This window comes from Equus przewalskii, chromosome 4 (assembly GCF_037783145.1).
Source record: "Equus przewalskii isolate Varuska chromosome 4, EquPr2, whole genome shotgun sequence".
Lineage (NCBI taxonomy): Eukaryota > Metazoa > Chordata > Mammalia > Perissodactyla > Equidae > Equus > Equus przewalskii.
The window spans coordinates 8,538,957-8,566,527 of record NC_091834.1 but is presented as its reverse complement, the minus strand read 5'-3'; the positions used below and the strand labels follow the sequence as shown (position 1 = coordinate 8,566,527).

Below are 27,571 nucleotides of genomic sequence, written 5' to 3'. Positions count from 1 at the left end.
CCCTGATAGAAAAGATGCTAATTCGTTAGTGATAACTGCCAAGGACTGAGTGTGAGAGGAGAGACAGAACATGAGTAACATATCTGATATTTCTAGACTAGTGGAAAGTGAGAGGGGTATGGTCAAATACTCCATTTCGAGTTGATATTCCCTGGGTAGTTTATACCACACTTCAAATCTACTGAATCAGAAATTCTCTATGAGCTGGTTTTTAAAAATAAATTCTCTAATGGGTGAAGGGATAAAGAGGTATCAGCTTTCAGTTATAAAATAAATAAGTCATGGGGATGTAATGTACAGCACAGGGAATATAGACAATAATATTGTATTAACATTTTATGGGGACAGATTGTAACTAGACTTTTTGTGATGATCATTTTGTAATGTATATAAATGTTGAAGCACCATGTTGTAAATCTGAAATTAATATAATATTGTATGTCAATTTTACTTCGGTAAAAAGCTCCAATATTTATAGTGTATAAATATATAAAATACCTTTTCACAACTATTACACACACATTAAAGAATTCTAATTTGTAATTAATTTTAATTAAAGATTAAGAATTTCAATTAGTTAATTTTAATTCTTTTAAGAATTGTGCTTGAATAGTAGAGATGAAGCCAATTTTTGCTTAATAGTTAAATAGCATGTTAAGAATATTTTTTAAGATGGGGTTTTAGTGAAGATTGAAATCACTGGAAAAGTATCAAGAACTGTACGTAGATGAGCAAAATATATGAGTGTTAGTCTACATTTATAGTCTGAAAACCAACAAACACCTTCCCTGGCCAAACGTGTGTATATCTTGTGTATAAATTTTTAGACACTTCTCATTTTATTATAAATTGCTTTTTAAAGATTTATATTAATGTGGTAAAAGATACCTGCTCGTGTCTTTCATTTCAAAACTGGAGGATTTACTTTTTCTTATTGGTCTGTAGGGTTTCTTTATACATTCTAGACAGTAATCCTTTATAGCTGTATAAATTTCAAATATATTTTTCTAGTTTGTGAATTAGTTTTTCATTTTGTTCATGGGGACTTTTGATGACAAGAAGTCCTTAATTTTAATATAGTCAAACATTAATTTTTCCTTTTATGGCTTATGCTTTTTTGTGTCTTGTTTAAGAAATCCTTCCCAACCCTGATGTGATAAAGATACTCTCTTATGCTCTCATCTAAAAGTTTATAGTTTTATCTTCTACGTTTAAGTCACTAATCCACTTGGATTTTAGTTTTGCATATAGTATGAAACAGTGAATTTTCACAACACAATTACTGAACAGTCCATCTTTCCTTCAATGATCCCTGAGATCCGCTCTCACGATTCAAGCTTTCGTCTATGTTTGGGTCTATGTTCAGTTCTCCATTAGTTGTTTATCTGTGTTTTTATGTTGCAAAGGTATACATTTAATTTCCCACATCTTTATGACAAGTCTTGATGTCTGATAGTGCAGGTCCCTCCAGCACCACCACCCATTTCCCAACTCTGTTCTTCTTGAGGAGTTTCTTGATTATTCCTGGATTTTTCACTTGCATATACATTTTAGGATCAGCTGCTAAAGTTCCACAGTAAACCCTTGTCTTGGCTTGGGTTCCCTGGGAAACAGACTCTGAGATGGGAATTTATGTGCAGAAGTTTATGTCCTTGCAGTCAATACCTGAGAAGGAGTGAGACAAGTAGGGTGGGGTAGAGGGAGAAGTTGAACCGTGGTGCGGGTTCATCAGAGGCCTCGGTGGATATCATGGGGAGCTCTGGAGCTGGTGGGCTCTTCAGAGATGTCCCAAATTGGGTAAAGGGGCCAGGCCTTTTAACCCCCACATCTACCAAATGTTGCATCTGGACTACTTCCACGAAGAGAATATGATATCACATTGGGTAAGGCAGCTCCCTTCGGCCAAAAGCAATTCTTCCAGAGAGAGTCAACTATAACCTGTCAGCAGTCAACACTCCAGGCAGCTCGGGGAATGAGTGCCGTGGTGGATTTGGGTGCTGCACTACAGCATCGGGATTCTGCTTGTTCTCTTTTCTGGGGAAATTTACAAGAGGAAGTTTGGTGATTGCACCTAATTACTCAAGTAACTAATTACTCAAGTTACTCAAGCTTGTAACTCATAATTCCCCTTCTCCACCACATTTTCTAGATTCCCCTCACCCCCTACTAGCACTTCTGTTGGTCTCAGTGACTTACAGAAGGCATGACGCAGCCCCTTATCCCCTAAAGATGTGATCTAATTATCATGGCCTTCTTAGGATATGGCTCCTGCACTTGTCCGTTTACTGTCAAAATTTGGCAAGGGAGATGCAAGAGATGATATAGTGGTTCACATAGGTGCCAAAGGTATTCTTCCTTGTCTGCGTCGTATATCAGCAGCCCCACCTCCTCCTGAAGATGATTAAAGTCAGTTATCCCCTTTTCTTGTCTGCTGTTCTCTTGATAGAAGGGGTCTTCAGGGATTGGGCAGTACCTGTAGTTTAAAGCTCAATCAAACTCTAGCTGTTTTCTTAGTGGAAACACTCCCCATCTGGGGACCAGGAACTCTAGACCTACAGGTTGCAGAGATATATCCTGGAGGATGGCATCCCATCTTTTTAAGGCATCATTCTCAAGTCGATGCCTCAGCTGTACCTTCAAAAAGCCATTCAGTTGCTCTAGGAGGACACTATATGCTTGGTAGTGTTCTGTGATACGACCAATTGGATCCCATAGAAATGTGTCTATTGCTGTACCATCTTGGCTGTAAAGTGAGGCCCTTGGTCCGAGACAATGTTAGGTAGTGGTCTCTGTTCTGTGTTGGCCAATCACTGTATGCCTTCAGTTGTGCGGGCCAAGGTCCTGCAGGCAGGAAAGGCAAACTATACTCACAATATGCATCAGTTCTAGATGAAATAAATGGCTGCCCCTGCCAAGAGTGAAAGTGGTCCTGTCTCAGTTTCCTAGGGCTACAGTAACAAACTGCCATGAACTGGATGACTTACAATAACAGAAAATTCTTCTTTCACAGTTCTTCAGGCCTGAAGTCTAGAGTCAAGGTCTTGGCAGGGCTATGCTGTCTCTCATAGCTTCTTGTGGTTGTCAGCAATCCTTTGTGTTCTTTAATTTACAGCTATATAACTCCCATCTCTGCCTCTGTTGTCACATGGCTGTGTCTTCACATGCGTTCTCCTCACTGTTTGTGTCTGTCTCTGCGGCTCTTCTCTCTATAAAGATACCAGTCATTCTGGGTTAAGGACCCACTCTACTCCACCTCATCTTACCTTCCATCTTAACTACATCTTCAAAGACCCTATTTCCAAACAGGGTCACATTCACAGATACCAAGTGTTAGGATTTCAACATACATTTTGGGGGGCACAAATATATCTTTTGGGAGACCACAATTCAAGCCACAACAGATCCAGTGTAATCAACCTGCCACCAAGTGGCTGCTTGTTCTCTGTGGGAGATATGCTGAACTGGGGGGCTCAGGACTGCTTTCTGTTGCTGGCAGGCTGGTATCTGGTGGTAGCAGTAGCTAGATTAGCCTTGGTGAATAGGCACACTTGTTGTTGGACTCCTGCGCAGCCTCCATCCCTGCCACCACAACTACTTCGTTCTTGAGTCCATTGTGCTGGCACTGAGGCGACCAGTGGCAGAGGCTGGTGGAGGCCAATTGTTTACACTATTCTGTCTATTGGCTGCTTAGCATTTCTTGCTTGGTGAATGCTCACTGATGGGTGTTATGTAAATTAAAGACACCATGTATCTAAGGCTGTGTCAATCTGCTCTAGCAAAGATACCTTATCTCTTGGTGGAGTTTGCAGTAGACTACTGTCATCCACCAGGATCCGTCTAGTTTCTGTGAGGGCCCCAAAGGAGAATTAAGTGGGTACACAGTGGAGACCACCACCTCTGCACACTTTAGGACTTGAAGGGTAGTGCTCATCTCTGGCATCCACCCCGCCGTTCCAAGATGCAATATTGCTTGTAATTACAGTTTTGGCCAGAAAAAGGAGAGAAGTTTCTGAAATTTCAACATGGCCTTCCATGCTGGGATAGGTGTTATTCTACGGATCAAAAAATAAGTGTGGGGGCCGGCTGGGTGGTGTAGTGGTTAAGCTTGTGCAGTCAGCTTCGGTGGCCCAGGGTTCGTGGGTTCGGATACCAGGCGCAGACCTACACACTGCTCATCAAGCCACATTGTGGCAGCATCCCAAAAATAGAGGAAGATTGGCACAGATGTTAGCTCAGGGCCAATCTTCCTCACCAAAAAAGTAAATATAGTAAGTATGAAGGTTATGCCATCTACCAACTATACTGTTTTCATTTTAACTCCAGGGCTGGGAGAAATGACCACTGACTGAATCCATGGACTCAATGGACATTCTGTGAGCTGGACCTGGGTCAGGATTCCTTTTATTACCTCACTTCTTTATGCCCTCACCCTAAAAGGAGGACCCTTGCCACTTTGGGCCAACTCAGTCCCTGTGCCCAGTAGTCCTCAATATGTTTGGGTTTTCCCCTTTCCCCACTGGCAAATGGCTTTCACATACTTTTAGGAAGGACTAGGAAAGTTACTACTGAGTGCTATGATGGTTTAGTATCCTATCTTCTAGTCACCCCACCTCTTCTTAAGCCCAATGGATCGGGATAAGGAAAGCTTCCATCTCTTAGGCTCCTAGGAAGACTATTCTGTTAAATAGCTCCGCAGCTGCTCCTGGCTGCCACTCTAACCTCCATTGTTTGTGATAACTGTGCCCACCTCCATTCTGACGGTTAAGCCACATCTCCTGGCCTCTAGTATTTTGGGATCATCCTCATTGCCATCTGTGAACCCAGTTCTGTAACTGCTGTTCCAAGCTTAGAGAGAAAAGCTTCTTAGTGATGTTGGTGCCTCTCTCATCAGCAGATTCTTTATTTTGTAATAAATGGAATGTCCTCCAGGCCCCTGTAGAATATAGTCAGCTGATAGGATTTTTGGCCTTATATACTATGTCCACTTTTGAATGCCACTTCTGTGAACTTTTTGACCCCTTCCTCCACTCCCTGCTGTGGCAATTCTGGCACTTCTGCTTCACTTAGTGCGTGCTATTGGTTTTTCCAGGCATCCAAGAGTTATCCCAGCAGTGCATTAACGTTGTCTCCTGGGGTCCTCGCTAAGGGATTAAATCCTGTAAGATAGAAATGTGCTCTCAAATCAAAAAACTCTCTCTTATCCAATTTATGGTCTGACCCACTTGATCCAGCGCCTTCAGAATACAGTTCCCTGTGTCCTCAACCACCTCCTGCTGATATAAGCTGACCAGGCACTGCCACTCCACAGTGCACCCTACAACCATTTCAGGGTTTTCCTTGGAAGTTCAGTGAATCTATAGCTTACTGTAGAAAAACTGAGTCTTTACAGGAACAGGTTCTTTTTCTCCACTTGTTTAGGTCATCTGTGATGATTTTTATCAAAATTTCATAATTTGCTCCATTAAGGGTTTGCACGCCTTTCGATAGAATTATCCCTAGGTATTTTTTTATTTTTAGTTGTCACTGAAAATGTCCTTCTTATTTATTTATTTATTTTTCTTCTTCTTCTTTTCCCAAAAGCCCCCCAGGACATAGTTGCATGTTTTAGTTGTGGGTCCTTCTGGTTGTGGCATGTGGGACGCTGCCTCAGCATGGCCTGATGAGCAGTGCTATGTCCGCACCCAGGATCCCAACCCACGAAACCCAGGGCTGCCGAAGCAGAGCACACAAACTTAACCACTCAGCCACGGGGCCGGCCCCTAAAAGTGTCCTTTTTAAAACTGATTTATAACTGCTTATTCCTGACACAGAAATACAACTGACTTTTATATACTGATTTTTGTATCAAAACTTGCCAAACTTTCTTATTAGATGTCTTAATTTTTCTGTAACTTCTTTTAGATTTTCCACCGTAAGATGAAAATTATATCACCTTCAAAAAATGAGACTTTTGGTTCTTCTTTTCCTTCCTTATCATGTTTCTTTCTTTCTTTCCTGCTCCATTGCACTAGCTAGATCCCACAGTCAATGGTTGAATAGAAGTGATGGTAAGAGGCATCCTTATCTTTTTCCTGATCTTAAAGAAAATGCTTTCAACATTATATCTTTAGGTTTGATGTCTGCTATACATTTTTTTTTGTTTATGTGTTTTTGTTTGCCTTTGGTAAAATTAATGAAGTTTCAAGCTTTCTTAATTTGCCAAAATATTTTTTTAAATCATGTATGGATATTGAATTTCTTAAAATGCTTTTTCTGTATCTATTAAGACAATCATCTCCCTTTCTCCTTTTAATGATGTGACAAATTACATTAATTGATTCTATATTATTAAACCAACATTGCAATCCAGGGTTAAACATACCTTACTCATGATGTGTTAATTTCTTATGTATTACTGTATACAGATTGCTAATATTTTATTTAATTGCTAACATTTTGCATTTTTGTCCAAGAGTATGGTTGTTACATAATTTTTATTTATTTGACTATTCTGATCAGGTTTGAACATGAAAATGCTGGACTCATAAAATGAGATGGGATGTGTTCTCTCTCTATTCTCTTGGAAGAATTTTGTGCAAAAACTGAAATTATTTTTCCCTTGAATGTGTGGTAGAACCACTCTGTCACGTTGTCTGGGTCTGATGTTTGCTTTGTGGGAAAATTTTTATTTACTTTGAATCATCTTTACTCAAGGAAAATATGTATTTCTTGGTATTTTCTGAGACACTAATTCACTAACAGGTGAATCATAGTACTTTTACCTAACCAAATTATACCAGCATCATTATCTATGAGGGAGAATATACTTACTAAATTTCTACCAACAGTGGCTAGAAATTACTGAATATTTCTGCTTCTATGGCAGAATTCCTGGCATCTCATTAGAAATCATTTCACAATTTATAGTGAGTAAAAAAAAGTAAATTGTCAGTGCTGTCTATATATTTTATAAAACTTGATTTGGAAAGTAGTGACATTAAGACAGCTTTCTAACCATGAACAAATTTCCTGAATGGCAAACCTAGTGTGGCATTGATGTTGATTCAACCAATTTTCAGATTCTTTAATAATTCTTACTTTTGCATTGCTTTATTTTCCTTTCACCGGTCTTTGGATATGTTCTTTCAAGTGAGGTAACTACAGCTCAACTCCATTTCTTGGATTTGATTAGACTCCATCAGCACCACTGTCACCTCTCTAGATTTAGATATAAATCTATCATTCTGACTTCTGGTTTCTGGCCTGACATGTAAAAAACTTGAAAGTCATCACTCTTGTTGTCACAACAAGAAAAAACCTGAACAAACTGGAAAAATCAACAGCTCTTCTTAGATGCATCAGGGAATTGGGGTCACAGGACAAAACATTTGCCACAAAAACTAGAGAGAGAGGCAGATAGTGACAGTCAGCTTACGGGAGCAGAAGCCTGCAGCTGGAGCCAGTACTGGTAGGAACACCTAAACTATAATCCACAAATTGCTGGAGGCTCAGTATGGATATACTTCTCATTTTTTTAAGTTTTACCTCCAGGAGCCCCACTAGGTTCTCAGGGTAAAGATCAGAGGAAAATCCCCTCATGCTTCTTGCAGGGGGAGGGGGGAGGGGAAAGCAATCATTTTGAAATACACCCAGAGCTCTCTGCTCTCCTTAATAAAGTCCTGCCCTCAAGGGAAGCTATTTGCTAGAGCTTAACTGACCTGGGGGAAGGGAAATCTCCGACTCCAGCCCCCTCTAGCCTTCCTGTCTCACCTAATGACAGGGCAGGGGTGGGGGAAGGGGGGAGCTTAGAAGTACTTGTGAGAGTCAGGCCAGGGCACAGGCTGGCTAAAAGACAAAGACCTAAGCATAAGACTAGAGTGATTCCCCTCACTCCACATCTACCACCACATCAATAGGGCTCCTGCACGATAACAGTGAATTATAGCTAAAAGAACTGCAAAGCTCAGACCCTATTTAAGAAAAATTCTCTCGGGAAGCCCAAAGACAACAGGGGAGACAAAAACATGGACACTAAAGGAAATTTTAGCTGCTGACACCTACAGCTACAACAAACATTAAACAGCCTGACTCTTAGATAAATCCATCCATCCTAATATTGCATTGAATTTCCGTGGTCACTCAGATGTTGACTCAGAGGAGCAGTTTCGACGTTATGTTGTTGTTTTATTTTTTATATGTGGTGCTGTTAAGCCACATCCTACATTTTATACAATCCTTTTCAACCTAGGTGCAGGATCTTACATTTAGCTCTGCTTAGTGAACATTCGTGCTTGTTAATGATCAATAATATTTAAAGGTTTCTCGGCTCCCCCTTGACATTGTCCATTCCATGGACATCTGTCATTGTCCATTCCAGTTTCACATCATCTGAGTTGGATTAACATATCCTTGCTAACTTTATTCAGGTTTTGATATCTGTTAAGCAGCCCTAGAAACTTCTCTCCAAGCCGAATCAACCCATCAGTAGTTCTCTTACACTTAGTCATCTGTAGTTATCTTTCGTCACAACGATAGGAACTTTCTTCCAGAAAGACGTTCTCAATACACCTGGTAAAAAAGCTTGCTGCAGTTCGAGTATAATGGGGCAGTGTCAGTAGAGTATAAAATCAGCAAATTTCAATGTAGAAAATGACATCAGTTTAGTGTGGCAAAAATGTACTGATTTCAACATTTGGCAACGTCAACTTCCCCCAATCAGATTGCTGTTTTTCATTTTCAGTAATGAGTAAGAATAAAGCCACATTGGGTCTTTGTGATAGAGGATACAATTACAAAGAATTTCAGAAAACGGGATTCTGATAACAAATGTATAATAAAAATATAAATAACACATATAGGGCTTGGAGGAGATACATCCATTTTTATCAGAAGAGAATAAAGAAAGAGATGCTTCAGAGCCTGGGTTCTGGAAAGGGACAACCATGGTTAGTAAGCCAGCTCTGCCACATTCAGCTGACATTTACTGGTGGCCTTGAGAAACTAGTTAGCCCCCTTAGCTTTCACATCAGTAAAATGTGGATAATAATAGTTACTACCTCAAGCACTGTTGTGATGATAGCTACTAGAACATAGTAAGTGCTTAATATATGTTGTCTATATCAATTTTCACAGAAAAATGAGGAAATCAAGACACCATGGAGCCCTTTGTGGGCGGAGCCAATGATGCCCATGGGCCATCCCTTGCCCTCCAGGTGAGCGCCCACTGCAGGTGACTGTATTGTCCACTGATATTTCTGGAAGACAAACAAACTGATGAAGATGGCAGGCAAGTAGGATGGTTAAGGAGGAATGCTAGGTAGAGAGAAGAGCATCACTTCCAAAAGGTATCGAGGGTCAATTTGCAGTTGGACTACAAACTTTAAGTGGGCCACATTGTCTTTATTATGAAGCTTTCCAGGAGCACACAACTGAATGGAGCTGAGACTTAGAATGGTAGGGCGGGCAGGGATGAGGGTCTGGCATAGGAAACTCCCAGGAGGGAACATGCCGTCACTTGTTTCATTCTTCCCATTTTCTTACCCAGTATGGCCTTTCAGGAGACATCAAAATTCTGTTATGAAAAGAAATGACAACTTGCTCTACAGACAACCCGAAGTAGGTTAGAACCCAGAATAACTCTTTAGGAAGAAAAGTTAACCATTAACTATTAATGGTAATGGTATTAATAATAAGAAAAGTTATCCAGTCAGTGGTCTTAGCTATTTAAGACTGTAGGTCACTCATCAGGGTCCTATGTTTCCTTGAGATAAACATTAAATGATAAGTCTATCTAATTTGGTTGGGGGCCAAGGACCCTATAATGCTGCCATTTATTGCTAAATTGCCTTAATTACTTTTTAAAATCTGCCTTTTACCCCTTAGTGGATATATTAACCAATTATGGATGCTGACACAAAGGTCATGAGAGAGTCTGCGGAACACAGCAAATTTTGAAAATATGATGTTAACGTGATGTTATTCAAAATCCTTCAAATGCATTAGGAAAAAACTTGCGTAAGATCCTCTGGAGTCTCGGGTGCAATGTGATATTTTGGAACATATTAATGTGATTTTCTTTTTTTCCTTTGCTGCTCCTTGTTCATGAATTTTTCCCAATCCATCCATTACCTGGGAGAATATTAGGGTATTTGCGATGGAACATTCATGGAAAACAGCGTTCAGCATTCATTCTAAAACAGGCTCCGAAAGCTGCCTGAACGAGCATAATGTTTAATCATAAGCATTTGGTGGAATGCCTTAACTGGGAGATAGAGAAGGATGGAGGCAGGTAGGATGGAGGCCTGTGAGAGACCTTCAAGACGTGGAGGAGAGGAGCAGAATCAGTATCCACCGTCTGCTCAGCCTCTGCTTTGTCAGCACCATGCAGCACCGTGGAGCCCTTTGTGAGCAAAGCCGCCAATGATGCCCATGGGCCATCCCTTGCCCTCCAGGTGAGTGTCCACTGCAGGTGACTGTATTGCCCACTGACTGTCCAACAGGAGAGTGCCCTGCTGTGTCCTAAGACTGTCAGCTTGTCTAAGTTACCCTGTGTCAGCAACTGACTCAAAGGCCAAGGGTACTCCTAAGGCTCTCAGACTAGAGGACGCAGCCCAGGACACCCAAGAAGCAGTGGTGATATGGAAAAGTTTGGATGGTATTGTTCAGATCCACCGTAAGAACTGTACTTCCCCTCCACCTGCCCCATTGCACGTTCCCCGAAAGAGGCGGTGGTGAAGCCTTTGGCCATGACAAAGGAATCGTAATACTGGCACTAAAGAGCAGACTCTTTTATCTCTCTGATATCTGTTTTCCTACCACTCTACTGTGAATTAACTCTCAAAAAAATAGCTAGTGGAACTGAAGTAGAAAAGAGTGGCAGAATCTCTCATACCAGAGAGGAAATATAACTTGGTAGAAGCGGCATTATTTAATATTTAAGAGCACAGATCTTGAAGCCAGAATCAGCAAGTTCCTACTCTTCTGACCGTGATCAAACTACTCATTTGAGCCTGTTTTCTCATTTGTGAAGTGAAGATAATACCTTTCTGGTTTAGTATGACACCTAAATGGGATAGTACATACTCGCACCCATACACATAGCCACGCAATAAACCTGGTTACATCATTCTCATCTCTTGGCACTACTTTCATCCGAATTTATTGAACACGCATTACCTTTGGCTGCTGTAAGTTGACTCCAGTGCAGACAAAGTTCTACAAGACCTGCAAGCAGGGTGATGCCTTCGTGTTCCCGGATCCCTAGCATCCACATACCCAACAGCAGCTTTCCCTCACAAGAGGAGTGCAGCAAGGGGATAGTGATAATCACCTACTGGTCTCAGATCCAAGAGATGTCTCTATCAAAATTATGTGCAAGGGGTCCTCAGGCCCAGAATATCTGTGTCGCCTTGGTCTCAAGTTTCAGGTGAGTAAGGAAATAAGGTTCTGTGCAAAATATTCAATTGCATGGTTTTTCTCTTATTTATTCTTTTACATGATGAGGATGGCCTGCTTTTGAAAATATTACTCAATGTGTGTTAGGTACACTGTATACAGGCGATGGAAACCACTAACACGTCCTTTGTCCTTGGGAATCTTACAGTTCAGTGGGAGACATTTATCCAGTACTTTCCGCGTGCAGCCAGCGCTGGAAAAAGATGAGGCGAGGAGGTTCAAATCGCTTTTCAGTGCTTAATTCTTCCTGACATACATCTTCAATCCAAATCGCCATTTTCAAAATGGTACAATCTACAAATGTCCTTTCCTCAGTGTATTTTCAAGAAGGTCGCAAAAAAGGTAGGGAAAACTGTACAAAGAAGTGTAAGTGGGGCAGAGGAAAGAGAATTCAGGCCTGCGTCTATAACTTGCTCACCAAGTGGTTGGTCAAAACCACAAATTTGAGGGAAGTGGCCAAGAGGAAGAATGCTCTAATTTTACCAAAGCTAAAATCATGAAAGTGTCTCCTTCTGAGGAAAAAAAAGAAAAAGAAGAAGGAAGGAAGGAAGAGGGGAAAGGGTGGCATTATACTTTACTTGCTAATTTGTCAGTGCAATTAAGGTTAAAGTCATACTTCCCTTCACAAGAAAACATGACCGAAAGCATTCTGAGCAAGAGAGCTTTGTTTGTAAAGAGCTTTTCAAGATGCTGTTTTTCTCCTGGAAAATGTGGTTTATCTAATTGATGGCTGAGGAAAACCATCTTTTTAAACTTCCCACTCAGTGAGTCAGCCTGGGGTGTGTCTGCCTTGTAGCATCCTGTGAGATCCAGTAATCTAAAGTGGCATGACCGAGGCAGCCCCAACTTCATGCGTCAAGCGGAGCTACCAGCGCTGGGAAACCAGAGGGAACCCGGTTTTCTAAACAGAGTGGTTAGCAAAATTGCATGTTATGAAGTAGGGTTTCATCCTTTAAAGATCATTACCTATTTTAAAAAAGAACCTGTCGAATGAGTCCTATCAACACGCAGAAGTCTGCAGTTGGTAGAGGCCAGGTAATTACTCCAACTGAAAGGCGAGTATTATCGCCTTCGGGTTTCTTCATGTTTACCTTGAAGAGAATTGCCATGCCACCGCCAATTGCAGTGAGTGGAGGAGAAATGGAGAATTTGGACAAGTTCTTTTCCAAACATAACTTGAGACACTGACAAAGCATCGTGAATACTGAGCCAGCCAGCCAGTGAAACATCAAACGCTGAGGAAAGAAACTCAATAGTAGTCTGAAAGTCTTAGCATCAGTACAGTCTTGCCCTGTACCATAACTCTTCTTTCCAAAAGAAGAGATGTGTGCGAATAGGTGACTTAGGGGTGTCTTGAAAGAGAACAGAAGATAAAGGGTTGGAAATACTGTCAAGTCACCTTTGTTGAAAAAATAGTCTACTTTCTTTATTATAGGTGGGCCAGAGTAGACGTTTATCCAGGCATGATAAAAGAATGTAATAGGATAGTGTTTGGGGTTCTTTAAAATGTGTCTCCTCAAACTCCCAGAGTTAGTTCTTTGGAATAAGATGTAGAGGCTGCAAAATGAGCCACCAAAATGCAAGTGCTACCTCAGATTGAAGAGGCTTTACGCAAATCTTCAGGAATTAATATATGTAGTAAATAAAGGTCTTGAGAATGGATGGGACACCAGATAGGTTAGGTTTCAATGGAGGTGATTAGGTCCGTATGAGATTTTCATTTTGGGGCAGCCACAATGCATAGAGATTTACTTTAATTTATTTAACTTTTCATACACGAAGATAAAAATGTGTTAGACTCTGGGTAACACAAAGAGAAGGAAATGAGCTGAGCTGACAGTACGGCAATATTTTAGATCAAAGAGGTATGACAGGAAAAGATCTTAACATTGGAACGAGCTAAATAAAGTTATCACAACTTTAGATTTCTAGAAACGTTATCAAGATATGCAAACTATGTGCCTCTAACCACTTTGGGCAGAGGTTTCAGCATATTAGAGTCTTCAGAATGATCACCACATTATGGATCTAGGGGGATTCTCCAGAGGTTTGAGCCTGAGAAAACATATGTTTCTTGGTTCTCTGGTGTTTTGCTGACTGCTCGTTAGCAACGGTGTAATTTTCACTGCTCTACAGCCCAAGAAACATCACAATTATATCCCCAGATCATGGTGATCAGCTCTGGTCGGCTCTAGAGGGGAAAGTCATGGCCACCCATGAGAGACTACGTAGTCCTTCACTCATCAATGGCTGCTGGAAATGGACAAAGACTGACACACACCCTGTTGTGGATACTAACAGAATTCCTTTACAACTGTCGACATCTAATGAATCCTTCATGCTAGTGTTTGGACCTCTTCCTTAATATTTCCAAAAAGCATTATCACTGCAGATTCTTTGATTTTCTTTCTTTCTTTTAAATTTCAGCTTTATTGAAGTATAATTTATATATAAAATTATAAGATTGGAGCTGGCCCAGTGGCATAGTGGTTAAGTTCACACTCTCCGCTTCGGTAGCCCAGGGTTTGTGGGTTCAACCCCAGGTGTAGACCTACACACAATTCATCAAGCCATGCTGTGGTGACATCTCACATATGGAATGGAGGAAGATTGGCACAGATGTTAGCTCGACAACAATCTCCATCAAGCAAAGGAAAGAAAGATTGACAACAGAGGTTAGCTCAGGGCCAGTGTTCCTCAACAAACACAATAAAAATTATAAGATTTTTAAAATATGTATTGTGATGATATATGTATACGTTGTGAAAAGATTCTCCTCATCTAGATAGTTAACACATCTATCCCCTCATATGTTTATTTTATTTTTTTTGTGAGAACATTTAAGTTTTACTCTCTTAGCAAATTTCAACTATATAATACAGTGTTATCAAGAATAATCACCATGCTTTATATTAGATCCTCAGACCAAATTCATCTCATAGCTGAAAGTTTGTAACTTTTTACCAACCTCTCCCTATTTCCTTAACCCCTTTTGTCCCTGGAAACCACTTTTCTGCTCTCTGTTTCTATAAGTTTTGACTTTTTTTTTTTAAGATTCCACATATAAGTGATACTATGCAGCACTTGTCTTTGTCTGGCTTATTTCCCTTGGCATAATGCCCTCAGCATCCATCCATTTTGTCACAAATGGCAGGATTTACTTCCTTCTCACAGCTGGATGACCCATCCATTATTGAAAGTGGGGCATTGAAGTTCCCTAATATTATTGTATTGCTGTCTTTTTCTCCCTTCTGGTCAGTTAATATTTTCTTAAATATTTAAATGCTCCTATGTTGGATGCATAAATATTTACAAATGTTATATCCCCTTGTTGGATTGACCCCTTTGTTGTTATATAATGACCTTATTTTTCTCCTTTACAGTTTTTGGATTAAAGTCTATTTTGTCTGATATAAGTATAGCTACCCCTGCTTTCTTTTGGTTTCCATTTGCGTGGAATATATTTTTCCATTCCTTCACCTTCAGTCTGTGTGTGCCCTTACATCTAAAGGGAGTCTCTTGTAGGCAGTGTATCATTGGGTCTTCTTTTTTTATCCACTCAGTTACTCTGTATCTTTTGATTGAAGAATATAGTACATTTATGTTTAAAGTTATTATTGATAGATATGGACTTACTATTGCCATTTTGTTAATTGTTTTCTGCCAGTTTGTAATTTCTTTTCTTTTCTTCCTCTTTTTTTTTTTGGCGAGGAAGATAGGCCCTGAGCTAACATCTGTGTCGGTCTTCCTCTATTTTATATGTGGGACACCACCACAGCATGGCATGATGAGCAGTGTGTAAGTCCACACTCAGAACCTGAACCCATGAACCCTAGGCCACCCAAGTGGAGCAAGTGAACTTAACCACTATACCACCAGGCTAGCCCTTGTAATTTCTTTATTCCTTTCTTCTCTTGCTCTCTTCCTTTATGATTTGATGATTTTCTGGAGTCATATGCTTAGATTCATTTCACTTTATCTTTTGTGTATCTACTATAGGTTCTTGTTTGTGGTTATCTTGAGGTTTACATAAAGCATCTTATATTTGTAACAGTCTATTTTAAGCTGATAATAATTTAACTTTAAACACATACTAAAGATCTACATTTTGACTCTCTGTCTCCATATTTTGTTTTTGGTGTCAGAATTTGCATCTTTTTTACTTTGTGTATCCATTAGCATTATATTGTAATTATAGTTATTTTTAATACTTTTGTCTTTTAAAATTCATGCTAGATTTATAAGTTATTTATCCACCATTACAACATTAGAGTATTCTGAATTTAACTATATATTTACTTTTACCAGTGGGATTTATACTTTTCTATGTCTTCCTGTTTCTAATTAATGTCTTTTCTTTTCAGCTGGAAGAACTCCCTGTATCATTTCTTGTAAGGCCAGTCTGGTGGTGATAAACTCCTTTAACTTTTGCTTGTTTGGAAAATTCCTTCTCTCTCCTTCAGTTTTGAAGGACAACCTTGCCAGGTAGCATATTCTTGGTTGGGATTTTTTTTCTTTCTTTCAACACTTTGAGTATGTTATGCTTCTCCCTTCTGGCCTGCAAAGTTTCTGCTGAAAAATCTGCTGATAGTCTTCTGGAGGTTCCCTTGTACATAACAAGTGGTTTTCTCTTGCTGTTTTTAAGATTCTTTCCTTGTCTTTAACTTTTGACAGTTTGGTTGTACTATGTCTTGGTGTAGATCTCTTTGGATTCTTCTTATTTGAAACCTCTGGGCTTTCTGGATATGGATGTTTGTTTCTTTCTCCAGGTTTTAGGGAAATTTTCTGCCATTATTTTTTTGAATAAACTTTCTGCCCCTTTCTCTCTGTTTTCTCCTTCTGAGACCCCTATGATGCATATATTGGGCCACAGTTGTTGCTATTCCATAAGTCCGTTAAGCTATCTTCCCTCTTTTTCGTTCTTTCTTGCTTTTTGCTCCTCCGATTGGATGAATTCCACTGCCCTGTCTTTGAATTCACTGATCTTTTCTTTTACTTGATCTAGTCTGCTGTTGAATCCCTCTATTGAATTTTTCAGTTCAGTCATTATCGTCTGCAGCTTTGAGATTCTTGTTTGGTACTTTATTATGTTTTCTATATCTTTGTTGAAACTCTCACTTTGTTCCCTCATTGTTCTCTTGACATCAGTGAGCATCTTTATGACAATTATTTTGAACACTTTATCAGGTAAGTCACTTATCCCCCATTTCATTAAGATCTGTTTCTGAAGTTTTATCTTGTTCTTTTGTTTGGAAATATTCCCTTTTTTCTTCATTTTCCTTGACTTTCTGTTTCCATCTTGCTCATTTCCCAGACATGAGGAATGTTTTCACCAAATTCAAGCCTGATGGAATAAGATTGTATGGTAGAAGAAGATGACATAGGTACAATCATTTACTCTATAAATGTGTGCTATGAGAGAAAGAATACAATTTTTAGCAAGTAGTTAGGGAGCTAGCAAGTTGCCCACTGACTTAGAAAGAAGCACTTGCCTCGCCACTCTCTCCCATCCTAATCAAATAGAACCTGTTTAGCTAGGGTTTAATCTCTCAGAAAGTAATAATATTAATGGTAATTTGGTATGGCTGGTGCTAGTTCACTGATGTGAGAACAATAATCTCTATGAGTCTGTCTTAAGTTGGGTGGAGATAGACAGGGAGAGTCTGAGTAGCAGAAGCATTAAAGATACAACAAAACTTTCTTCATCTCAGTCACCATAGCTGATTATCACGATCTGGGGATTTTATTGTGATGTTTCTTGGTCTACAGAGTGGTGAAAATTACCCTGTTGTTGATGAATAGTTAGGAAAATACTGAAGAACCAAGGGACATAAGTTTTCTCAGACTCAAACCTCTGGAGTGTCCTCCTAAGTCTATGATGCAGTAATAATTCTAACTATCCTAAAATATGGAAGAATAACAACAGCAATAAACCCACAGAGAGTATGAGAGCAAGGAAGTGGGCACAGGAAGACATACAAATCCTCAGCTGTGTCTGAAACCTGCTAGATAAGAGGGACTGGACTAGAAACTTTGGAAATATTATTACCCAGCTGTAGACATGAAGAGGATATTAAGGGCAACTTCCAGTTTCAGGTTTGACATGTAAAGAGCATGGAAGTCACCACTCCCATTTTCAAAACAAGAAAAATAATCCAAACAAACTAAATTTCAATGAATGTTATTATACTCCTCAGAGAGCTCAGGTCACAGAGTAAACTGACACCCTGAAATCTGGAGAGACAGGAGAATACAAGAGATCATGGCTGAGATCAGCTCATTAGGAATAGAAGCTGCTGAAGCTGTATACTGGTAGGAAGACTAAAATCTTAATTTTAACAAATTGCTGGAGGCCAAATGTGGACTAGCTTGAAAGTTAAAAAATCCTATTTGGCAGTCCACTCTGAGTGATTGCCCCCACACTTTCATAGGTATTAACTCCAAGATCCCCCCAAATTTCTCATGATAAAGACTGGACAAGAAGAAAAATTATATAATTATATTAATAGATGAAGAAAAAGCATTTGACAAAATCCAACATCCATTCATTCATTTAAAAAAAAAAACTCTCAGCAAATTAAGGAGAGAGAGGAACGTTCTCAATGTGATAAAGAGCATCTTCAAGAAACCTACACCTAACAGCATACTTAACAGTGAGAAATTAGATGCTTTCCTCCTATTAGGAACAAGGTAAAAATGTCCTCTCTCCACACTTCTATTCAATATCATACTTGAAATCCTAGGTAGTGCCATAAGACAAAGACAGAATTAAAGAGTATATATATTGAGAAGGAAGAAACAAAGCTGTCCTTGTTCGCACAAGACATGAGTGTCTCTGTAGAAATTTTTTTTAAGTTTTGGAACTAATAGGTAATTATAGCAAGTTTGCAGGATCCAAGTTAATATACAAAAGTCAATCGTTTTCTCATACACCAGCAATGAACAACTGAAACTTGAAATTAAAAACACAATATTCTTTACAATAACACTCAAAAAAATGAAACACTTAGGTATAAATCTAAGAAAATATATACAGAATTTCTATGCATAAAAGGATAAAAATCTAATGAAAGAAATCAAAGAAGATCTAAATAAATGAAAATAGCATCATGGATTGGAGGACTCGATATTAAAATATCAATCTTCCCAACTTAGTCTGTATATTCATTGTAATCACAATCAAAATCCTATCAAGCTATTTTGTGGATATTGACAAACTGACTCCGAAGTTTATATGGAAAAACAAAAGACCCAGAATAGCCAACACAATACTGAAGAAGAACAAAGTCAGAGAACTGATACTGCTTCAAGACATATTACAAAGCTAAAGTAATTTTCAGCATTGTACTGATGAAAGAATAGACATATAAATCAAGGGTACATTGTAAAGAGCCCAGAAGTAGACCCACACAGATACAGTCAACTGATCTTTGACAAAAGAGCAAAGGGAATTCAATGGAGAAAGGATAGTCTTTTCAACAAAATGTGCTGAAACAATTCAAAATCCACATGTAAAAATAAATAAAGCTCAACACAGACCTTACACCTTTCACAAAAAATCAACTAAAAATATATTGTAGATCTAAATACAAATCACAACACTGTAACACTTCTAGAAGAAAACATAGGAGAAAAATCTCAGAGACCTTGGGTGTGCTGATGAGTTTTAAGATACAATACAAAAACCGCAATCCATGAAAGAAAATGTTATCTTTAGTAAAACTTAAAACTTCTGCTCTTTGAAAGACACTTTTAAAAGATTAAAAAGACAAGCCACCAACTGGGAGAAAATGTTTGTAAAACACATATCTGATAAAGGACTTGTTTCCAAAATATACAAAGAACTTTTAAAACTCAACAATAAGAAAACAAACAACCCAATTAAGAAATAGCCAAACTATCTGAACAAATACCTCACCAGAGAAGACATACAGATGGCAAATAAACATATGAAAAGATGTTCAACATCATATGTGATTAGGGAACTGCAAATTAAAACAACAATGAAATACTACTGCACACCTATTAGAAGCTGAAAGTTAAACAATGTCAAATACTGACAATACTGGTGAGAATGCAGAGCAAAAGAAATTCTCCTTCCTTCTGTATGGGAACAGAAAATGGTACAGATGCTTTGGAAAACAGCTTGGCGATTTCATACCATGCTAAACATAGTCTTACAATCCACCCCAGCAATCACACTCTTAATTATTTACCTAGGTTAAACCCAGTTGAATTATGTCCACACAAAACCTGCATGCTTATATTTATAGCAGCCTTATTTGTAATTGCCAAAAACTGGAATATATCCTTCAATACATGGATGGATATATAACCTGTATCTGTACAATGCAATATTATTTAGCAATAAATCAAAGTGAGCTACCAAACCACAAAAAGACAGGGAGAGTGTATCATCCAGTAATATGACATTCTGGAAAAGGCAAAACTGTATGAGTAGTAAAATGACCAGTTGTTGTCAAGGGTTCTGGCTTAGGGTGAGGCACAAGGAATTTTGAGGGCTGTAAATCTGTTCTGATGATATAGTGAACACATGACTATGCATTTGCCAAAATCCATGGAACTTTATAGGACAAAAAGTGAACATTAATATACACAATATTAAAAAATCATTTAGGAGATTTGCAGATGCCAGGGAGGAATTCAGACTTTGACAAGAGCTTCTAACTGTATTAAAATATGTGAAACACCTCACTGCAGGGGTGGAGGGAAAGATGTTTATCTAGTAACTTTGGTAATAAATGGAGTCTGTAAGACTAAAGGCAAAAGGGACTGCACATAAAACTGTATTCTAGTTGATGAAGTTGTTTCCCATTGCGTTATGAGTTAATTCTGATATTGCTCCCCATGTTTACTGGAACAACTGAGTAATTGGATGGCAGATGGTGGCAGTCATATTTTTCACTGTTGGAATGGGAATTTACAAATAAGTAATTGGAGGAGGCTGGAATGATCCACATGGTAATGGATTAGAGCTGGAGACATCAGAATGAACTCGTGTTTAATTTAGTATAAATACTGATCGTTGCAAAAAGAAACACTTACAGATATGCTATGTGTACAGCTTAGTGTACATACATATATTTCTGTGCTCTGTCCGCTGAGAAGCCCCGAAATAAATGATAACTCACTAGCACAAGGACACCTGGTGCTCAGATCTTATTTTCTAATACCATTCTCCAATAAAAGAAACCAGAGCTCCTTAAAGAAATGATTGAATCTTGGGCTGGGATAGGAAATAGACAAGATGAGCCTGAAGCATTTTGTAGACGCACAAAGTAAGGAAATGCTCAAAAAGCAAAACAAAGCAAAAACCCCAAAACTCACGCACATTGATGGGGTATATCAAAGGTGCACAGGAGCCAACTGAAAGAGCTCCCAATGGCCAAAGCTAGAACAATTTGAGCAAGAAAGTTAATAAAGTAGTGTTGTATTATAATCCAAAGTATAAGACAAGTATTCATGAGTCCAAACTGATATAATTACATGATCAAGTAAACTAACAAATGTGGGAGAAGAGACAAATCTGTCATGCAAAAGAATTCCAAATAATACGTGAAGGTCCTTCTCTTTCAAGAAGAGAGAGTATAACTTTCCACTCCTTAGGTCTGGGCTGTGCATAGTGACTTCCTTCCAAATAGGACAGGATGAAAAAGGGGGGAAAGGAGTAACTTTAAGGTGAAGAAAGCCGATCACCTCAGAGAGGTGATCAAGGTCAACATGAACAGCCATAAATGATATTGGTAATAAGTACCCTCAATATGATGTGATGAAAATGACACCTTACCTCGGATATCTGCCTCCAAATAACCCCTTACCTCCGTCTTATCATGAGAAAAACATCAGACAAATTCCAGTAGTAGGTATCCTACAAAATACCTGACCAGAATGCCTCAGAACTGTCAAAATCATCAAAAACAAGAAAAGTCTGAGAAACTGCCACAGCCAGGAGGAGCCTAAGGAGACCATTTTGTCTCCTCTCTTTGATTTCCCTTTCTTCTTCTGGCTTTCCCTACTCTGTTTCCATGCCTCTCTCTCTTTTAGTGCTTTCTCTTTCAATCTGTCTCTGCCCTCCTTTCTGTTTCTCCCTTTGTTTCTGTTTTCTGTTTCTTCCCTCTTTCTATTTCCCTTCCTCTTTTTCTCCATCACTGTTTTCCCTGCCCTTCTTGTATCTGCCATATTTGTTCCTTCTCCCTCATCTGTCTCTGTCTTTCTTTCTCTATTTCTCTATCTCACTTGATTTGTCTCCTCCCTTTTCCCTAGATTCCCCTGGACCCTAATTAACACACACACACATACTCTCCCCCCACCATCTATATGCCCCCTCTTTCTCCATCTCTGTGTTTTGTGTGGGTCTCATCCTATGGAAGCCCGGGACACTCACCTGGGCCCATGCTGCTTGTGGTGAGTCCCCAGACACTTGCTCAACCAGAGCCAATGTTGTGGCTGGACCCACCCTTGTGGTTCTTATTATGATTGCAAAATGCACCTCAGCAACAACCATGAGAGAACTTTGAAAAAGCTGTATTACTCACAGGTCCTGGGGGGTACACAGCAAGCCCAAGTGCCATGCAGGGAGGTTGTGGGTAGAGAGTGACAGACAGAGGGAGTGTGTAGCTGGGGCTCTGCCTGTGTTGGGTATTAGGGTGGGGTGCCTAGGGTTTCACTTTTTATGAGTGAATTTAAGACACAAGAGCAGGAATTAGGGCACAGGAAGGGAAAAGCAGGGTCACTGAAGTGGTCAGTTATTTAGGTTTTAGAAAGGGGCTTTGTAAAAGGGGAACTTCATGAGTGGGGGCAGCTGGGCTCCTTATCCAGATGTTTTGCTAGTAGCTGTGACATAGAGCTGGCAATATGTTTATTTGAGACAGATGTCTATGAAATGGATGCCTTTGCAATCAAAAGCCTGATGTCGTGCACTTTCCTTATAATCAAATAGCTTAATGTCAGGCATTTACGCTACACTCTGTTTCGCCACATCTTTCTGACTCTCCTTTTTCTTATTCTCTCTCTCTCTCTTTCTCATCTCTATTTCCACTCCATTTTCTGTTCACACCTTCTATATTGTCCCTTCTCTGTTTGTATTATGTTTTTATTTCCAGAATATCTTACTTGTTTCTGATTATTCTCTAAAAATATATATAACATCTATGTGTTGTTTCATGGATGCAGTTTATTCTTATCTTTTAGGATATTATAATTTTATTTAGAGTATCTTTTCCCATGGGCATCCTATTTTGCCTAGACTCTTCCATATTCATTTTTACTATTTTCTTGTTGGTTTTAACCTGTTTGTCACATTAGACACTTTGTGTTGCTACTTGGCAACCTGTTTCTGTCCATTTCTACTTGAGAATTTCACTAAAAAGCTGACTGAAAGGTATGTGTGTGTCTGGGCGCACACCCAATTGGGAAAGCAGTGCAGGATATGTTGTGGAAAGACCAAAGAAAAGATACGGAGATGGGAAACAAGACACATGGCTTTATTTGTTGTTATTTAGAGGGAATGTCCAGTGGCAGCCAGCTGGACGGAAATGTGCACCCGCAACTGCAGGCGGGGAGGGGGTTGCTTATATAGGCAGAGGGCACGAAGGCTATACGCTTGCCGAGAGGGGCTGTCCCTGGTACGACCAGCATTCCCAGGAATAGTAGTTCACATGAAGGGGCTCTGTGTTCCTTCTAGACATGATGTTCTTTGAGTGAGATAAGGTAAGACCCAGGCTGGCCAGGCCCTGGATTGTTACAAATCCCAGAGGTTTGGCGTCCTGCCCAGAAGAGGGCCAGAAGAACACATGTTTGCAATGGGCTTGTGGGCTCTTGCTGAGCAAGCAAGGCCCAGGCCCTACAGTGTACAAGAGGAGGCCTTGCTAACTCATGAGCTTCACTGTAGGATGACTGAGCAGGATTTGGCCAGTGTTGTAGGGGATCCACACTGTCAATATCTGTAGGCATTTTTCCTTTATCTGGTCATAAAGAGATCCTCCCTCCAAATAAATTCTTCCATCCTCCGTATAGAGTGTACGAGCCCAGATGATAGATTCTGCTACCTGGTCACGGAAACGAACTGCAGTTTCACCATTCATCATGTTGACTTTCATATAAATCTCCTGTCTTCTGGATAAAAGCTCACTTTTCTCTCCACTGTGACTGGAGTCTATTTGGTGCATTCTTTCCAAAGCGTGAATACCTAATCTTCTGCTAGGTTGAAAGATACTGTTTTGGCCTGGGTTCCCTCAAAATAAGAGCCTTAAACTAAGGCTTAAATAAAGGGTTCAGAAAACAAAATTGTTAGGTGAATCTGACAGGGGACCCGGGAGAACAATAAGAAAGGATGAAAATAGAAATTGGACAATTAATAGCAAAAAAGCATGTCTAATACCCCAAAGTTAGATTTAGTGATAAATTCTTCATAAGGTTTGTATAATAAATGCAATGTTAAAAATGCTGCAGAATATTAAAATATGGGAGTATCCTACTTATTTTGTGAAACTAGCACAAATGATGAAAGGAGACTGGATATTAAAAGAATGAAATTATAATCATGTAAGAATTTATAACTAGAATGTAAGGATGGCTTAAGATTAGAAAATTAGCAGTATGTGTTAGTCAATCAAGATCCTAAAAGGGCCTCTGCTAATACATCCATTCCTTTGATAAGCTTCATAACCTAGGAATGGAGAGAGCTTTCCTTAACAAGATAAAGAACCATTCTTAAGCCAACATTGGATATCACCCTTAACAATAAAACATTGAAGGCATTCCCATTAAGGGAAGGAATAAGATATGAATGCTGGCTATGACCACAGCTTAATTGTAGTCTGGAAATTCAGAAGAGCTCATGGATTCTTAATCATCATGAAGATGAGATTAGAAAGTAACCACCTATAAGTGCCAACTTCTTCTCATAGTGTGATTACATTGTTACTGGGGAGCTCTATTTTCGTTGAAGCAAAATCTATGACCTCTCCAGGACTTTCAAAAAGTTCAGAGGAAAGGGGTAAGAAAGTGAGCAGACCACTCAGGAATTTAGCAAAGTGCAATTTACAGAGTAGATTGGGAGGTCTTCATGTGTCAAGACTGAGAGGCTAGCCACAGTAATTCCACAATTGTTGGCTTTGCGCACACATTCCAGACACTCCCCAGGCCCTACTGGGAGCAGGATTAGAGACATCTCATGTGATAGAAAAGCATTCCTCATTGCATTGTGACTAGCTGTGGATAGTCACATCTATATGATTACCAAATATGTCTATGACTAATAAAATTCTATTTCACAAGAATAAACACCAACCAAGTGCTGACTTGCCAGATGAAAAACATGTTTTGTTTTGCTCCTTGCCATTGGAATTAAACATTATTAGTTTGCTAATATTAACTGCTGGCACTCAATATTCTTCATACCCCTTTCAGTTCTCTTTTTGTTTTGCCAAGGCAAGAAGCCTGGGAGCTACACTTCTTGGACTCTATTGCCAACAAGGTTTTGAATTTGTTCAGGGTTCCACAAATGAGGTCTGCTCTCACAAGATCTGGAAGGCAGAAGAAGCAGAAGCCATCTTTTTCTATGACAGTGAGTGGAGATGTGGATTTCCCAGGCATGAGTTTTTTTGTAGCCATTTCTGTGTTCTCCTGCCATTCACTTTCCTGGATGCCATGAAGGGGCTCTGAACTCTTCAGCAGATTTCTGCAGATTGCTGGCTCTGGGTGGCAGCAACTCTGTCTCTTTGTAGCGCTAAACCTAAAGCCAGTGACTTGCTACTTTGGGCTTTCAATGGTTTTGTAAGCACCTAATTCTAACCGAGGGTATTTTTTTTTAATAAACCCTAAACACAAATAACCATGGAAAAAATTACTGAGTAACATTTAGTGCCAGAAAAGTAGACCATCTAGAAAGGCAGATCAAGCTAAGGCAGAGAGACGCCAGCAGAAAGGGAGAGTTTAGAGTCTAGAAAGCTCATGAAAGGCTGGGATGGTGAGTAAGGCCAGAGAATTCTGATCCAAGTAGGAGCAGTCAGTTTTCTACCCGTTTATACTTCTTGCAGCATATGGATAGGCCAAGGCTATAGAAAACAAAGGCCAATGAGTAAATCTCACTTCATTCAATGGGTAAGAAAAATGCTTAGTTACCCTCTTATTTCCATTAGATCCCAGCAGATTTACACTCATTAGGTCAGTCACATGTCCCCATCCATCTGGAAGCAGTTGTCAGCCACAAAGCAAGTCACTTAATCTGAAGATAATTTCACCACCTAATCAGGGAGTTGTGATTATTAAGTGATTTCTGGTATGTGAAAGTGCCCAGCAGAGAGCAGATCCAAAGCAAAATAAACTGCTCAGGAAAGCTAAGTAAGTAAGCTAAGTAAGTTACCCTGAGTAACGAATGCTGGTTCCTACTGGGAGTTCTACTGCCCTCTGTAACTCAGAAATCCAAATATGGCTCTTGTCAACACTTACCATGCAGAAAGCAAGATATTAGAATAGTTTTAGCACCTAGAACTAAAATATCAATTTTTAACTTGCAACTAAATTTAACATGCAACCTGTTCACTTCATCCTTGTTTTTATCCTGTGTCATGTTAGTTATTTAAAATATCTTGGAGTAAGACAAAGTACGTATGTTCCTTACTATCTCTCCAACTGAATGCCCCCCCAAAGCCTGTCCAGAATGCCTGGAGCAGCTGTTTGAAGATTCTGAAATTAAAAATAGCAGGCAGATTGCAAAAGACCAGAGTTTGAAATACTAGAGAACCAGTAATGAGCTTAACATTTTTTAGCCCCGAATGTCCCCCAGCCTAGACTCAAGACAGCCCAAAACCAAGAGGTGGGTGTTGACACAGAAAGAGAGAGCTACAGAATAAGTCCTCTAGGTCTGGCTCAAGATATGAGAAAGAGATCTCTGAATGCTTAGAAAGAGTAGAGAAAATCTCTTCCTTTTCTCTCTTTTTTGTCTTATTTCTTTTGTTCTTTTGCATACCATCTCCATGGCAATGGCAGCTGGGACAGCAGCCGCAGTAGAGTCCCACAGGTGCCTTAAACTCTCAGGGAAGGGAATGTTTCTCTCCAATCACAGGACCTGTGGTCTCAGGAGACTGGGGTGAACTCCCATTGCTTTTTTATTCTATGTCCTCCCGCCTCTTACCTGAAATATGATTGTAGCTGTGGCGAGTGTAAAGAAAAGCAGGGCAGATGAAACGTTAGTTTTCTGTCTGGAGGATTGCAAAGGAAGCCACAGGGAACCAGAAGCAACAGGTAGATCATGGAGAGAGAGGAGCTTGGGTAAGTGACACTGTAAACTTGTTTATAAACTCCTAGGCTCACTTCCAAGCTTCAGACGCATGGATCTGCCTCTAAATAGCACATCCACAATCTTGAGAACTAAAAGAAGAGGTGGACCGCTGCCTGGATCCCAGACTGGCCACCGGGTGGCACACATTCAAGAGACATTCAAACAGCTTTGCAAAGGCTTTTAAAAATGGAACTGACGTTGAAACCACTACCCATAGAAGACTGGTTGGACCTTGCAACATGAATCCAACTGGATCAATTGCCTAATAAAACAAAATGTTGACATTCTCCATAGGACTTAAGCAAGACCCAGAATTTTATAATATGATTTTCAAAATCTTCAAGATACAATCCAAAACTATTCAGCATGTGAAGAAACAGGAAAATCTCAACTCACATGGGAAAAGACAATAACAGATGCCAGTGCTGAGATGACACAGATGTTGGGACTATCTGACAAAGACTTTGATGAAGATATTATAAAAATGCTCCAGAAAGTAAGGGCAAAGACTCTTAGAATTAATGGAAAAATAGAAAATAAATAGAAGATATTAAGGAAAACCAAATAGAAATTGTGTAACTAAAAATATAAACTTAAATTTTAGAAAACTCACGGGATAAACCCAGTAGTCAAATGGAGATCACAGAGGAAAGAGAATGAATTTCAAGATTGAACAATGGAATTACTGAGATTGAACAAAGAGGGAAAAAAAGAAAAAGAAAAAGCTTGCAGAACCTCAGAGACCTGAGTGACGATACAAAAAGGTCTAACATTCATGTCACTGAAGGACTAGAAAGAGAAGAGAAAGACACAGTACAAAAAAAATATCTGAAG

At 39.5% G+C, this 27,571-nt stretch overlaps 3 long non-coding RNA genes across 15 annotated transcripts in view; 1 reads left to right on the top strand and 2 right to left on the bottom strand.

The window, feature by feature from the left end:
• Positions 1-27,571, top strand: part of LOC103552449 (uncharacterized) — a 176,255-nt gene that overhangs the window by 118,498 nt on the left and 30,186 nt on the right. For 11 of the 13 annotated variants that reach the window (XR_011538946.1, XR_011538937.1, XR_011538941.1 and 8 more), the window contains 2 exons: positions 9,112-9,191; positions 9,862-11,404. This is a non-coding gene — a long non-coding RNA (uncharacterized lncRNA). Of the gene's footprint in view, positions 1-4,323; positions 4,389-9,111; positions 9,192-9,861; positions 11,405-27,571 lie in introns of those variants that run through there. The other 2 variants (XR_011538943.1, XR_011538938.1) reach the window with 1 other exon arrangement.
• Positions 1,381-11,282, bottom strand: LOC139082746 (uncharacterized). The gene is made up of 2 exons (XR_011538948.1): positions 11,155-11,282; positions 1,381-3,206 (listed from the first exon to the last, which is right to left on the bottom strand). It is a non-coding gene; the product is annotated as an uncharacterized lncRNA (long non-coding RNA).
• LOC139082745 (uncharacterized) lies at positions 14,247-26,773 on the bottom strand. Its single transcript, XR_011538947.1, has 2 exons — positions 26,591-26,773; positions 14,247-16,777 (listed from the first exon to the last, which is right to left on the bottom strand). It is a non-coding gene; the product is annotated as an uncharacterized lncRNA (long non-coding RNA).